The sequence below is a fragment of the Neolamprologus multifasciatus genome, chromosome 15, assembly GCF_963576455.1.
Source record: "Neolamprologus multifasciatus chromosome 15, fNeoMul1.2, whole genome shotgun sequence".
Classification (NCBI taxonomy): Eukaryota; Metazoa; Chordata; class Actinopteri; order Cichliformes; family Cichlidae; genus Neolamprologus; species Neolamprologus multifasciatus.
This window is the reverse complement of record NC_140453.1, coordinates 4,326,157-4,338,456: the sequence shown is the minus strand read 5'-3', so window position 1 is coordinate 4,338,456 and position 12,300 is coordinate 4,326,157. Positions and strand designations below refer to the sequence as shown.

General features: G+C 38.2%; 2 protein-coding genes across 2 annotated transcripts in view; both read left to right on the top strand.

Moving 5' to 3' along the window:
- The window catches only part of trib2 (tribbles pseudokinase 2), a 41,874-nt gene that overhangs the window by 9,782 nt on the left and 19,792 nt on the right, over positions 1-12,300 (top strand). The window contains exon 4 of the mRNA XM_085133532.1: positions 507-564. The gene's annotated coding sequence lies outside the window, so the exon portion shown is untranslated. The remainder of the gene's footprint in view (positions 1-506; positions 565-12,300) is intronic.
- klhl29 (kelch-like family member 29) overlaps positions 507-12,300 on the top strand; it is a 293,874-nt gene continuing 282,080 nt past the window's right edge. The window contains exon 1 of the mRNA XM_085133527.1: positions 507-564. The gene's annotated coding sequence lies outside the window, so the exon portion shown is untranslated. The remainder of the gene's footprint in view (positions 565-12,300) is intronic.

The window sequence follows — 12,300 nt, the reverse complement described above, 5'->3', positions numbered from 1 at the left end:
AGGTGCTGGCTCACTTTCAGATTAGCATCTACGAGAATGTTTGAATGTAATATGTTTAATCAGCTGTTTTACTAATGCTCCACCATCGACTTTCCATAGATTTTTTAATCCCGTCATAGATATTAACAATTAACCATGTCACACACTACTCAAGCCTTTTCATTTAGCTAATTTTTCTTTTTTGTCATGAATAAATTGTAATGCATTTTACTTTTGTAAAAGGACATAAAATATAATATAATGTATTTAAAATGAACTCGACCTTAAAATATGCAACATTAATATTAATCAGTTTAACATTAAATTGACATTTTTCTGCAGAATATTTTTTTTACTTTTTAAAATGTATGCACATTTTTCCTAGAGTTTTACCACTCTCCTTCCTGAAGGAATGGTTTGAAAAGTTTCTCCACCACTTGTCATTGCCAGCTAATAGTACGGAATTTTTGTTACTATGGTAGATATTTAACTATAGAAGTAGTAATATTTTACAATTCTTCAGCCAGGAAGGAGTCCAGAAAGGTGAAGGCGTCCATATGAGAGTGCAGACAGGCAGCACAAATGGTATGTTTTAATGTGATCCAGTTTATCTTGTTAAATTGCTAAATAGCGGAGGAAGATTTTTTTGTTTGTATTTTAAGTAATGTTAAAATCCACAGACCTGATGTTTAAAAGGACTATATGTTAATGATTTCTGCAGTAAATTAATATATGCCATTGACTTCGGCTGCAGATTTGGTAGAACATGAGAAGCTAGACTTCATTACACTTTATCAGTGGCTTAAAAGCTAAATCAATTTTTTACAACCTGACAATACAAACACTCATGTAAACCTTACCTGCCAATGAAATGTTCATTTCTTTGAAAATTTGCGCTTCCAAGTCTTAAGACGTTTCGCAAACGCAAAAACATTTGTAGAGCACATATTACAGCAGGAGAGTATATCGAAAAACCTGCCATGTTATGATGTCAGCTTGAAAATAATGTGAATCTAAACATTTAAAAATATAATTCATAGCAAATAACATGTAAGGATAACAATTTAGGGGTAAAAAAAAAAAGGCTGCCACGTATAGTTTAGCAATCAAAACTAAGTTTGTCATACAATTTTTCCAAAAGGACAGAGGTGAGTTGTGATCTGTCAGAACAGTGTTCAGGTGTCATTCAGGCAGATTCCAGCTACTTCTCACACAGCTGTGTCTGTTTTCAAAAAAGCTAGCAAAGCGTACATCCAAACACACTGAAATTAGTTAAACACTATAGCTTATTAAAATAGTAAAAAGTCAAAATATCAAATTTTGAAAGTAAGGATATGGGTTTTTTTTTTCAGCAAGACATTTAAACTAAAAAATATGTTTCCAAAAAATGTGGCAGAAAACCTTTTCCTCAAATAAACAGTTAAAATCATTGCATTGTTTACTTACCAAACAGCAATATGATGGCAAAAAATCTGTTGTTCTATGCAGTGAGAGACTTTTGATACATTGTGGCCATTCTAAAGTTTCTAAGAAGCTTTCAAATGTTTTGCAAGAACTACACGAGTAGTATCTGAAACGCAATCAGGCAGGCAAAATCAATCAGAACAATCAAAAGATCAATCTCTTCCTCACAGAGAGACAGAAAAAGCAACTTAATCAGAGCCACAGCACTTGCTAAATAAAGAACTCGAATCACCAAAACACTGCTGTTCAACAGCGACCTCCAAACCACTTCACAGGAGGCGAAACAAAACTTAATGCTTGGTTGTGGACTGCACAACCTATCATTTGACAGTGAAAGTCTTATATACTCATAAATCCAAGTTTGAGATAAGTGGCAACAGAAGGGTGTGTGTAAGAGGACACAGAGGAGAGAAAATGATACCTCAAACTAGCTGTGAAACATGGCAGTGGGGATAATGGAGTCTGAGGTTGTGTGGCCGTGAACACCTGCAACAAATCAGCTCCACCCTCAGCAAGGAGAAGCAATGCTCTGTTCTTCAGAGGCATGCTTCTCTGTGGAGAAAGATTCGCAGATCATGACCTCAAGCACACACGCTGCTGCCTTTTATGTGAAATCTCACTCAAACTATCAAATTTTTTCATAAAGACACGAAGGAATGGTTTCTGTGCAACTGATAATGTGAGGACATTGTGTGTTTTCTAAGCTATGTTTGACAGTCTAGCGCCGTGATCGTAGGCTTTCATCTGATTTAATTCATGCAGTTTCAATGTGTATGCTATGCAATTAGGAATGTGACTAATTAGAGATCTTCTACAGAGGCCATGAACGGGCAATAGCTGCTTTGCAGTATAAACACCATGGAAAGTGTTGCTGTTTCTATTTTGAACATAAGTAGGTACATAAACATAGAAAACTCTACTTAGAAAAGACATTACTGGTTGCAAAGATAAAGATTTTATAGGCTGGTGGAGGCCAAGAGCAGAATTTCTACCGCTCCGTGCTTGTATCGCCTGTGACAGCAATGATTCATCTCATGTTTACACTATTCATTCAGTATTGTGCATTTCCACAATCTGTCAAGCTGTTGACATTCACAAACCATTTCATGACTTAGAAAAAAACACACAAAAATGTTCTCAGACTCCAGCTCTGTTTGGGCTAAATAATTGATGTGTGTTTGCAGCTTATTGTAACACCAAGACAATGCCTTAGCTATTTAGTTAAGTGGGAGAAATCCATTCAAGTGTTTGCTTTATTTGTCCTTTTAACAAATTTAATGTGTTTGCCTAATGTCCTCGGCTTTCTCTCAAAAAGCCAGAGCGACATACACTCTGGAGGAGTTCTGTTAGCAGTTAATGGAAGATTAACTCCGTGGACAAACATATTCAGATGACTTACTGTAATGCTGCTGGTACCAATGCATGTGCAGTGACCCGCTGGCCCGGAAAATCCTTCTGCCACAGTAATCTTCTTTTCCAATCCAATCTCTATGGAGCTTAATATCAGCATGAGATAACAGATTTAGGCTGGAAGTGCTAGGCGGATTTTTTTAAAATGATGAATAGAAAATATTAATAATACTATCACGCTACAGTGGGAAAAAGAAAGACCCAAGAGTCTAAAAGCTAGGCAGAAAAACCGAAACATTTAAGAGCATTACCTTTTATTCTTTACTATTCTACTATACATTAAGGGATGTGACATATGAATAGGCAGACTCGTAATGTACTGTAAGACCTGCCCTTGCTAAATCAGTACTGGGAGCACGATTTAGCCGTATTATACTGCTATATTACCGTAATCACAATACTCAAAATAGGAGCTTTGCAGTGTAATACTGTAAGCTATTTGGTTGACATTATGCTGCTTTTATGGGGCTCCTACTGCAACCTCCACAAACACTTCATTACAGTAAAGTCTAACTGTATTTACTCACCCATGAACCTTGACTTCGATTTTCCCAAACTATGACAAGACATCAGCTTTGTTACAACTCTCTGCACCACATAGCCAGCTAATAGGAATTCTGTTGTATTTACTGTTTCAACAAAGGCCCTAAAGATGAACACCGGACAGAGCTGAGTAAATGCTACAGGAGCCTCAGTCATGCTAGCCTGTTGCTAGCCAAACCTTAACATTATTCTTGGTAACATATAGGAGGTTACACCACATATCCACAACAATCAGTCTGATGAAAAATATGTATATATTTACTGTCACAACACAAGTGAATACATTTCTAAAACAATTTGTGTTATAGTAAAAATACAGTTGAATACTGTATTTTTACAGCAATTTGTCATAGTGAGCTCTACCATACATGATGTAGTTGCATAAAACAAGGTCTTTATTCAGTCTTTCACAAATAATTTATTGATTTAAAAGCTATTTTTTAAGGGGATTCCCCTTAGCCTCCAATGTCTGTTCTTAAGTTTGTGTTTCCTGGACTACACCCAAGTAACAATCGTTATGGAAATTATTACAGCAGTGTCATTATGATTCCCAAGAAACAAGGGGAGGAGCAATGCTTCCGTGATCATAAAGCAGCTCAGAAACAAAGAATTAGTTCTAACTGTACAGCACTTACTCCTCAGTTACTCCTCAGCTCCTCAGCAGGACGATAAGTATTCTGCAATTCAATTAACTCAGCCTGAGATCAGTTTCGATTTTATGTAACTCAGGGGAACAACATCACTGTCTCCGAGTGCTGAAAGTTTTTCTGTGTTCCACCAAGCTGCTCCAATTAAGGTTAATGGCACGGTTGTGTAACGATGCAGCAACAACAAGGCCCTTTTCAAACGCCGCCGCTGTTGTGTCTCGGCTTTGGCAGAACGCAGGCACCTCCCAGTGGAGCCAGTAGGCTATAAAGGTGCCTCAATGAGCCGGTCCCCAGGCGCAGCATAGTGCACATGGGTACCCTTGGGTGTTCTGGCAGCAGAGTTTTGTGGCAGAGCACCAAAGAAAATAGACAGACAACAGATGGCCTCTGTTGTCTTTCACCAAGCCACGAGGCTTCTGCTGGCTGTGGGGTAACAAAACCCACTGAGCTACCGAGACACAGAGAAGCCTGCAATTCAATCAGGTGGAAATGTGAGTCATATAGAACTTGATATAGCCGTACTTCTTGTATCAGTATTCTTTTTTCCTCAGGATTTTAGAGTTTTATCGACAACTTAACTTAAAGCAGTATTGGATTTTATTTAATGGTATGTCACTTACTGAATTCAAACAAAAAATCATGGGGATATTTCGTGAAGGTATAAAATCTACATAGGCAGTCTACATGAACAAACTTTAGAAAACTAATTATGCCCTTTTTTGTTTTTAGAATTTAATGAAGCACATTAAATATAATAGCTTTCAACACTAGATGGTGCTCACATTTAAGTTTCACACGATTTTCTGCACTTGGCAATTAAAAGGAGACACTGCATTGAAGCATTGTTAGAAGTTTAGAGTAGGAAAAGTATAACTGCAGTACCAATTTAATGTAATGACTGCTAAAAGTTCATTCCCAGCTAAAACTAGGCTTTTCCACATTATGTGCATTGTCTGTTCCTGCTGAAGAAAGATTAAAAATGAATTACATTTTATGTGATTATATAATATTAATAACAAATAAAAAATGTAATCAGCAGTATTCAAAGTTAAGGAATTGAAAAGGAAACCGAAAGTTAATATTTATTAAGACTGTGAAGGTTCTCAATCATCCAGGTCATCGTAGCCAAAGGAGCTTGCAAAGAAAAGCGTCTGGACTTCTTTAAGTTGCTTGAAGACGTTTCACCTCTCATCCGAGAAGCTTCTTCAGCTTCAGAAGCTTCTCGGATGAGAGGTGAAACGTCTTCAAGCAACTTAAAGAAGTCCAGACGCTTTTCTTTGTAAAATATTTATTAAGCGTTTCAATTTAAAATGTTGAATGTTGCTAAATTTTGACTGGAGGATTCTTTCATCTTTTCTTATTAAAATTAAAAAATGTATCTAATGCAGATGGCCCCGCCCCTCCCTGAGCCTGGTTCTGCTGGAGGTTTCTTCCTGTTAAAAGGGAGTTTTTCCTTCCCACTGTCGCCAAAGTGCTTGCTCATAGGGGGTCATATGATTGTTGGGTTTTTTTCCTCTGTATGTATTATTGTAGGGTCTACCTTACAATATAAAGCGCCTTGAGGCAACTGTTGTTGTGATTTGGTGCTATATAAATAAAATTGCACTAAATTGAATTAAATGCTAATAAACCGTGAGCTATTGTTTGGTTGCTTTCGTAGTAGAAACCATAATGGCATCATTCTCTCAATTAACTCTTCAGAAGCTATTTAGTATCAGCCAGGAAAGCACAAAAGCCTCCTATGCTTTGAAAAATGGCTCCATCCAGCAAATAACAGTGCATTAAACACTGGGGAGCCAGGAAGTCATGAGTGTGTCAGGACTCGCAAGTAGTTGCGGGAAATAGGAAAGCATCATTCCAGCTAAGTGTTTGGAATATTTTTATGCAAGTTTGCTTGTATTTGACATGTCCCCCCCTAAAATGTTTGTTTTTATCGAACATTGCCCCAATTATCTGGTCAGTAAACAGCATAATCAGAGCCTCGAGATGACAGAGTAAATTGGAAAGTGGTCTTGCATGCTGTCTTTGCCTTTCACACTCTTTCGTCAATACCCAATTATCCTCTCTGTTGCTTTTCCTACTGATAGCGCATGACTTAAAATAGGCTTCTTTTTTTTGCAGGATTGTTTTCTAATTGCAACAATCCAGAGTGACTTGATGCATTGATCAACCATTAATGGCTCTTAACAGTGGATGGACGCACGCATAAACACTTCTCTTCTTGCAGGTGTGCTGCAAAAAGATATTTCTTTGGCCCATTTGTCATTTTGCTCAAAAATGGCTTAAAGTGCCAGTGGACTCTTCCACCAGTCCTGCCATCTGTGGCTGACTGTAGGTATCATTGGCTTTTATGTGTGCCTCAGCTCTAAATCTCATACAGTAATTATTAGAAAATACATCCTCGAGGGATGCCAAGCACGAATGAATTGGTTTTGCAGGGTCTGATGTCCGGGATAATTACTTTCATATTTGTGAAGGACACTGTGGGTTAGAGGTTATGTGATGCAATGATGTATGTTTTGCAAGAAAAACATGTCAGTTATCAGCATATCATCAATATAAATGTCCAGGTAGAAAGCAGCTTTTGCAGTACAGGGTGAATACAGTACTTTGTGCTTTAAAGCATTTTTCTGTCCCTCAGAAATCAGTTTTTCACAGAGTGACAAATGAGGGAGACATGAAATAACATTCTATTTTTGTCTCTGCAACCTTTAGTGGAGCAACTTGCGCTGCTAAATATCAACTGAGAATCACGAAGCAGTTTCAGTCCATGTGGGCTGACTTGTGGCCCCCAAAAGCTTTAAATCATCTGGCTCAATGAATCAGAGTCTTGACTGAGCCAAATTGCCTGACTGCGCCCTGTGGGAGAGATAATTGGGTGAAACAGGTTGTTTTTGTGCCTTGCTGAGGTACAAGAGAAGCAGCAGAAAGGAGAAAACAACACGGACTTCTCATTTTTTATAAAATCTCTGAAGCGTGCAGTCTCTAGTTTTTGTTCAGGATGAATTTAGTGGGGGTTTTTTGTCTTTTCAAAAGATAGAAAACTCTAATGCCCTACAAGATAAGCGAGAAATACTTTTTTGGGGATGGTTTGCAAAGATAATATGTGGTATACATGTAAAAAAACTGAAAGGAATGGATAGAAGGATTTTTTTTTTTTAGTTTTTTTTTAAGTGCACCAGCTCATTACACATTTTCTTGAACATGAAACTGTCAATTAGGGGCTGCAAAAACAAGATGTGACTGTCCCACTCACATATTACCACCTCTGAAGTTGATACGTGCTAGAAAACAGTTTATCACATATACAGCACATTTTTTTTTAATTGGTGAGGAAAGATAAACAAATGATTAGAGACAGAACACTGAGAGACGTTACGTGTAATCTCAAGCATTAACGAATGAACGCACTAGCTGTAAAGGGTGAATTGATTGGTGCGCAGCTTTGATTTTAAGAGAGAGCAAAATAACGTTTTCCCTCCTTACATCTGTATAATACTAATACTACTACTACTAATAATAATAATAATGGATTGCATTTATATAGCGCTTTTCGAGGCCCTCAAAGCGCTTTACAATTCCACTATTCATTCACTCTTACATTCAAACACTGGTGGAGGCAAGCTACAGTTGTAGCCACAGCTGCCCTGGTGCACACTGACAGAAGCGAGGCTGCCGTATCGTGCCATCGGCCCCTCTGGCCATACTAGTAATAATAATAAGGAGAAGTAGAAGAATAGGGTAGGTTCCAATTGTTTTTATGCATTGGTTGGCATGCTGGTAGCATGATTAGCACTGCTGCTAACCGCTAACCAAGGAGGTCCAGAGTTTGAATACTCTGGCTTCCTCCAGCAGTTCTAAGCTGTAGGTGCGACTCTGTGTGTGAATAGTTGAGACCTGGAACTGAGAACCTAAGGTTTGATAAGAGGAAGAAAATAGATGGATGAAAGTATTAAAGCAGGAACATATTAGCACATTTTAAAAATTAAAGGTGGCACCTGGGTACAGTAGTTATGATAAGGAGTCGGAGAAGCACATTTTGGCTTATTATGAGGGTCTCGGTAAACGAGAGGGTGTAGAGAGGAATCAGCTGTGCACGACTACAGGAAAGGAGATGAGCACTTAAATGAAATCTTAAAGGTGAAACAAGATTGGAAGTAGGATGAGAGATGGCTTCCCTTGATCTCTGATTAAAAAAAACCAAACAACCAGAATAAAAAGCCCAAATTCAAGGACGTAGTTGTCTATTGCAATGGGACGTGTATACAGGTGCCTGTGAAGTTCATTTTATGAGTGATAATGTGTCATTTAGGTACTGAGTTGCATAACATTTGCCAGCTGATGTGTGAGCATTGTATATTCATATAAATTTATTGGTAATGCAAGAGTACGTGCATTTGAAATAGTAGTTTTTGGGATTAAAGTGAGAAGCAGTGAATACAGCTGTGGAAGCTGTTTATATTACATTTCTTTTTTGGAGACCTCCTTTAATTTTTATGTAGTGCCCTGCTATCTAACTAGCAAGCTGCACTATGAATATGCACCGTAGTTTGGTAAGTATTTAGTAGTATTCAAGTAATGGGCCCTTTTTGAGCTAATTATCAAACCTAGTAAGAAAAGAAGAGTCATACTACGACCCGGCCGATTATTTCTGCTGCGTTTTAAATTCACACCGCGCGATGAAAGAGTTGTAAACAGATCAAACAAAAGCACCAACTCACAAGTGCCCGCTGACAATCAGACACAATGAATGCGAGACAGCTCTGTGGAGTTGTGATGTAATTAGACTTGTTAATTGGAAAGGAGCCTTTCGCCACCTGCGGCAGGAAAAGTGTGAGGATTGTGGTCATCTCTGCAGAAATAGTCCTGCTAATTGTTTTGGTTTCCAGGCAGCCATGGCGGAGGAGGAATGTGACAATTTGAAGTCGCTCTCAAGTTACACCTAAAACTGCTAAAACCCGCCGGCATTAAGGGACATCGTGAGCAATTTGCTGGGTTTATTGTCACAGAAATGGCAATTTCATTCACATTACATCCAGATAAAAAGCCACTTGAACATCACTGCAAGAATGCCAGCCATTCAACCATCTACTAACTCCTGTGTTCACTGGCAATAAGCAACACCCTACCAGACGGGGGAAATGTTCGACATCAAAAAATCTGTTTTATACAAAGACAAGAGAAGAAATCCTTTGATACTCGCACAGGGTGAGCAGCATAAATGTCATTATAATTTAACACGAGCCAAGTGCTTTCACCCAAAGGCCCTCCATTAACAGCATTTGCATTTCTGAAAACTTGGCATTGCTCCTGTAATGACTTGTCACAGGAGAGAATGGCGTCTAATATATATTTTGCTCAGCTTGATAATGTGCATTTCTATTTGAAGACGCTCTAAAGCATATTGAGTTCAGCATGCGAGCACGAGTTCAGTTTTTATAGATAGCTATGCTGAGAGCCACAGCAGCCAATTAACTATTTGTAAATTCTTTGTTGGCCCAAGTTTCATTTGAAGAAAATTTTTTTTGGAGGCTGAACCTTGACTGTTTCATTTCCAGCCAGATATGGATTTCATAATGGATAAACACAGACAGACTGTCTGCTTCATTTCCTTCTAATAGGATAAACGTGCAGACTCTGCCCTATTCTGTAATTCTGCTTAAAACAATATTGCCAACATGAGTCTCCCTCACCAGGGTGGAGCCCACATTATTTTCAAATCTGTCATGGCTGCTGAAGACAAAACACAACTTTGTACTTTTTAAAAAACTTGTTAAAACAAACATGTTAAGTCAGTTTCTCCACGTTGAGAGAGCTTTAATTGAAGTCAAGTGAAATAAATGTAGAGTACGTCGTTTATTGTTAAAAAAGAGTAAAAGTTTTTAAAAATGCACACACAAGCCACAGTTTCACCCACTGAATTTGATTACATTTCGCTAACATTTTTAGCGAAGCGTATCAGTTACATCTGCACACACACACAAATCTCACAAGGCTTTGTTATATTTTCTAGTTGGATGGTTATTGAGAATAGTGCTTATAGGCAGAGTGTGTACATTTTTGTAGTGCGAATATACCGTGCTGTAGGAGGCATGAAAAATCTTTTCCTTTTTTTCCATTGAACTTTCTTCACAGCAAGTTTCTCCAAGAAAGTCAGACATTTATTAAGAATCTTTTTTTCCCCAGCTGTTAAAAACAGCACATTTGCAAACTAACTTGTTTTGTTGGGGCATTCATAGACTGACATTGACATTATGTGGACGTGACACAGGGTTCAGCGCCAGCCATCATCAAATACTGCACAGTTTTTGACAAGAATATATACACTGACCATAAAAAGAAATAAATAGTGGCACTGGGGCTGAAGTGCAGACTATACGCTGATATATAACCTAAAGTAAATAATAGATTTAGAAGCTGATCGATAAACTGCGGAAGTGAACGAAAGCATCTTTCAACAGTGGACTAACTCCCATAAAGTTTTTTTCCCTTCAATCGCTGACTAGAAACAAAAGTTGTTTGGAGGGCATGTCTTTGCTGAATTTCTGTTCGCTTTCCATTCCTTTCACCTGCATTGTACCGAAAATAAATCTACAAATGAGATGAAATGATATGTAAACTCAGGGAAGCAATTTGCTTTTTTTTTGTCCACTTCCCCTTGAGCCCAATTACTGTTGTTTACAGGTTCCAGATTTATGCATGTAGTGGGTACAGTAAGGCATGAGTAACACAGTGCCCTGCAGAGCCCTGACACTAGCTAAGTAAATGGAAACTAACCTGTGAAAGGCAACAACATGACTACACAAAAGAAAACGATAAAAGCTTTTCTTTATTTAAACATGTTTTACACCTACAATTACTGCTGTTCTTTTTAAATTCAAAATACATACTAGACTAAAATTCATTCACTGAATGCATGCAAAAATGTTTTTAATGTCACTGAACACACACACACACACACACAGAAAAAAAAATCCATAATGACCTTCCAGCATATTATAATTCAAGTGGTACACCGCTGTACCTATTCTGGGTTCTGTTTTCCGGCATAAGAAAATCTAGCCTGAGGCTGGACAATTGGGCCAATCATTGGGCCAGATCAGGTGAATAGCACAACGTGTCCAAACCAGAATCTTAAGCTGCTTTAGCTTTATTTATTTTTAGGCATATGAAGCACGTGAACATGCTGGTCTGGTGGGAGAGTCCTTGAAGAAGACAGCCGCAGACATATGTAACAGAGGTTACTGTGAGAAAAGAAGAAAAAACACGATTGGTATTCGCGGTGGTGGAATGTGATTTAGAACTTGTACTTAACTTATTGCGCGGAGAACTACGGCGCGAGATTGTTACCTTTATTTCGCTAATGGAGTTGATTTCACCTTGAAGTATGACGGCTATGTCGAACTGAATGAATGCGAGCAGCTAGACTTGTAACAATATGACTCAATATGAATACCACTTTCTTATAATGAACTCGTGTAACATTTTTTTTTCTAGTCTGTGTTAGCTTGTTTTCACTCGCTTTATGAACATGTTTTTCTTCTTTCAGACAGACAACTTTGTTATGTTTGTTTGTTTATTTGCACTGTAACGCCTACCTGTAGACCTGCAGTTGTCACATACAGTTGACTTCTGCCCACAAACACACAAGTAACTGCAAACCTTTATGCAAAGCCACTTTGTGCATTCCTACGTTAGCTTGTGCAATATATATATATATTAATCATTCCCCTATCCATAATAATTGCTCCATACAAATGAAAAAATGAAATCTACTTTTTCAAATATGTTTTTTTTCACACGTTTTAGCATTTAAATTAATTTGGACATAAACGTTTGTACAGATTCGCACTTTGAATGTATCGCCCACCTCCAGCGTATTCACTCAAAACGCCTTCACACATTCAGATGTAGTGATACACAGCCAAAGTACTCACGACCCTATTTTATTTCCATAAGAACAAAACCTCTCAAACCACAAAACACCATTAGGTTATGCTGGTGCCGTTAGTGCAGACACAGATACGCTACAATTTTGTTAATTGTCAGGCAACAACGGCCCATTGTTCCTACTTCTTACCGATCTTGGACTGCAACTTTATCAAACCTGCCATTAAATTCGGAGATGCACAGCACACTCCTTCCACCCCATCACCCATCACCTAACATCGTTAACCCATCACCATTAAACAGTCGCTAAGAGCTTGCTCCATCATTGTACATCGTACCCAGTTTTCCCCTCTGGGAGACTTGTTCC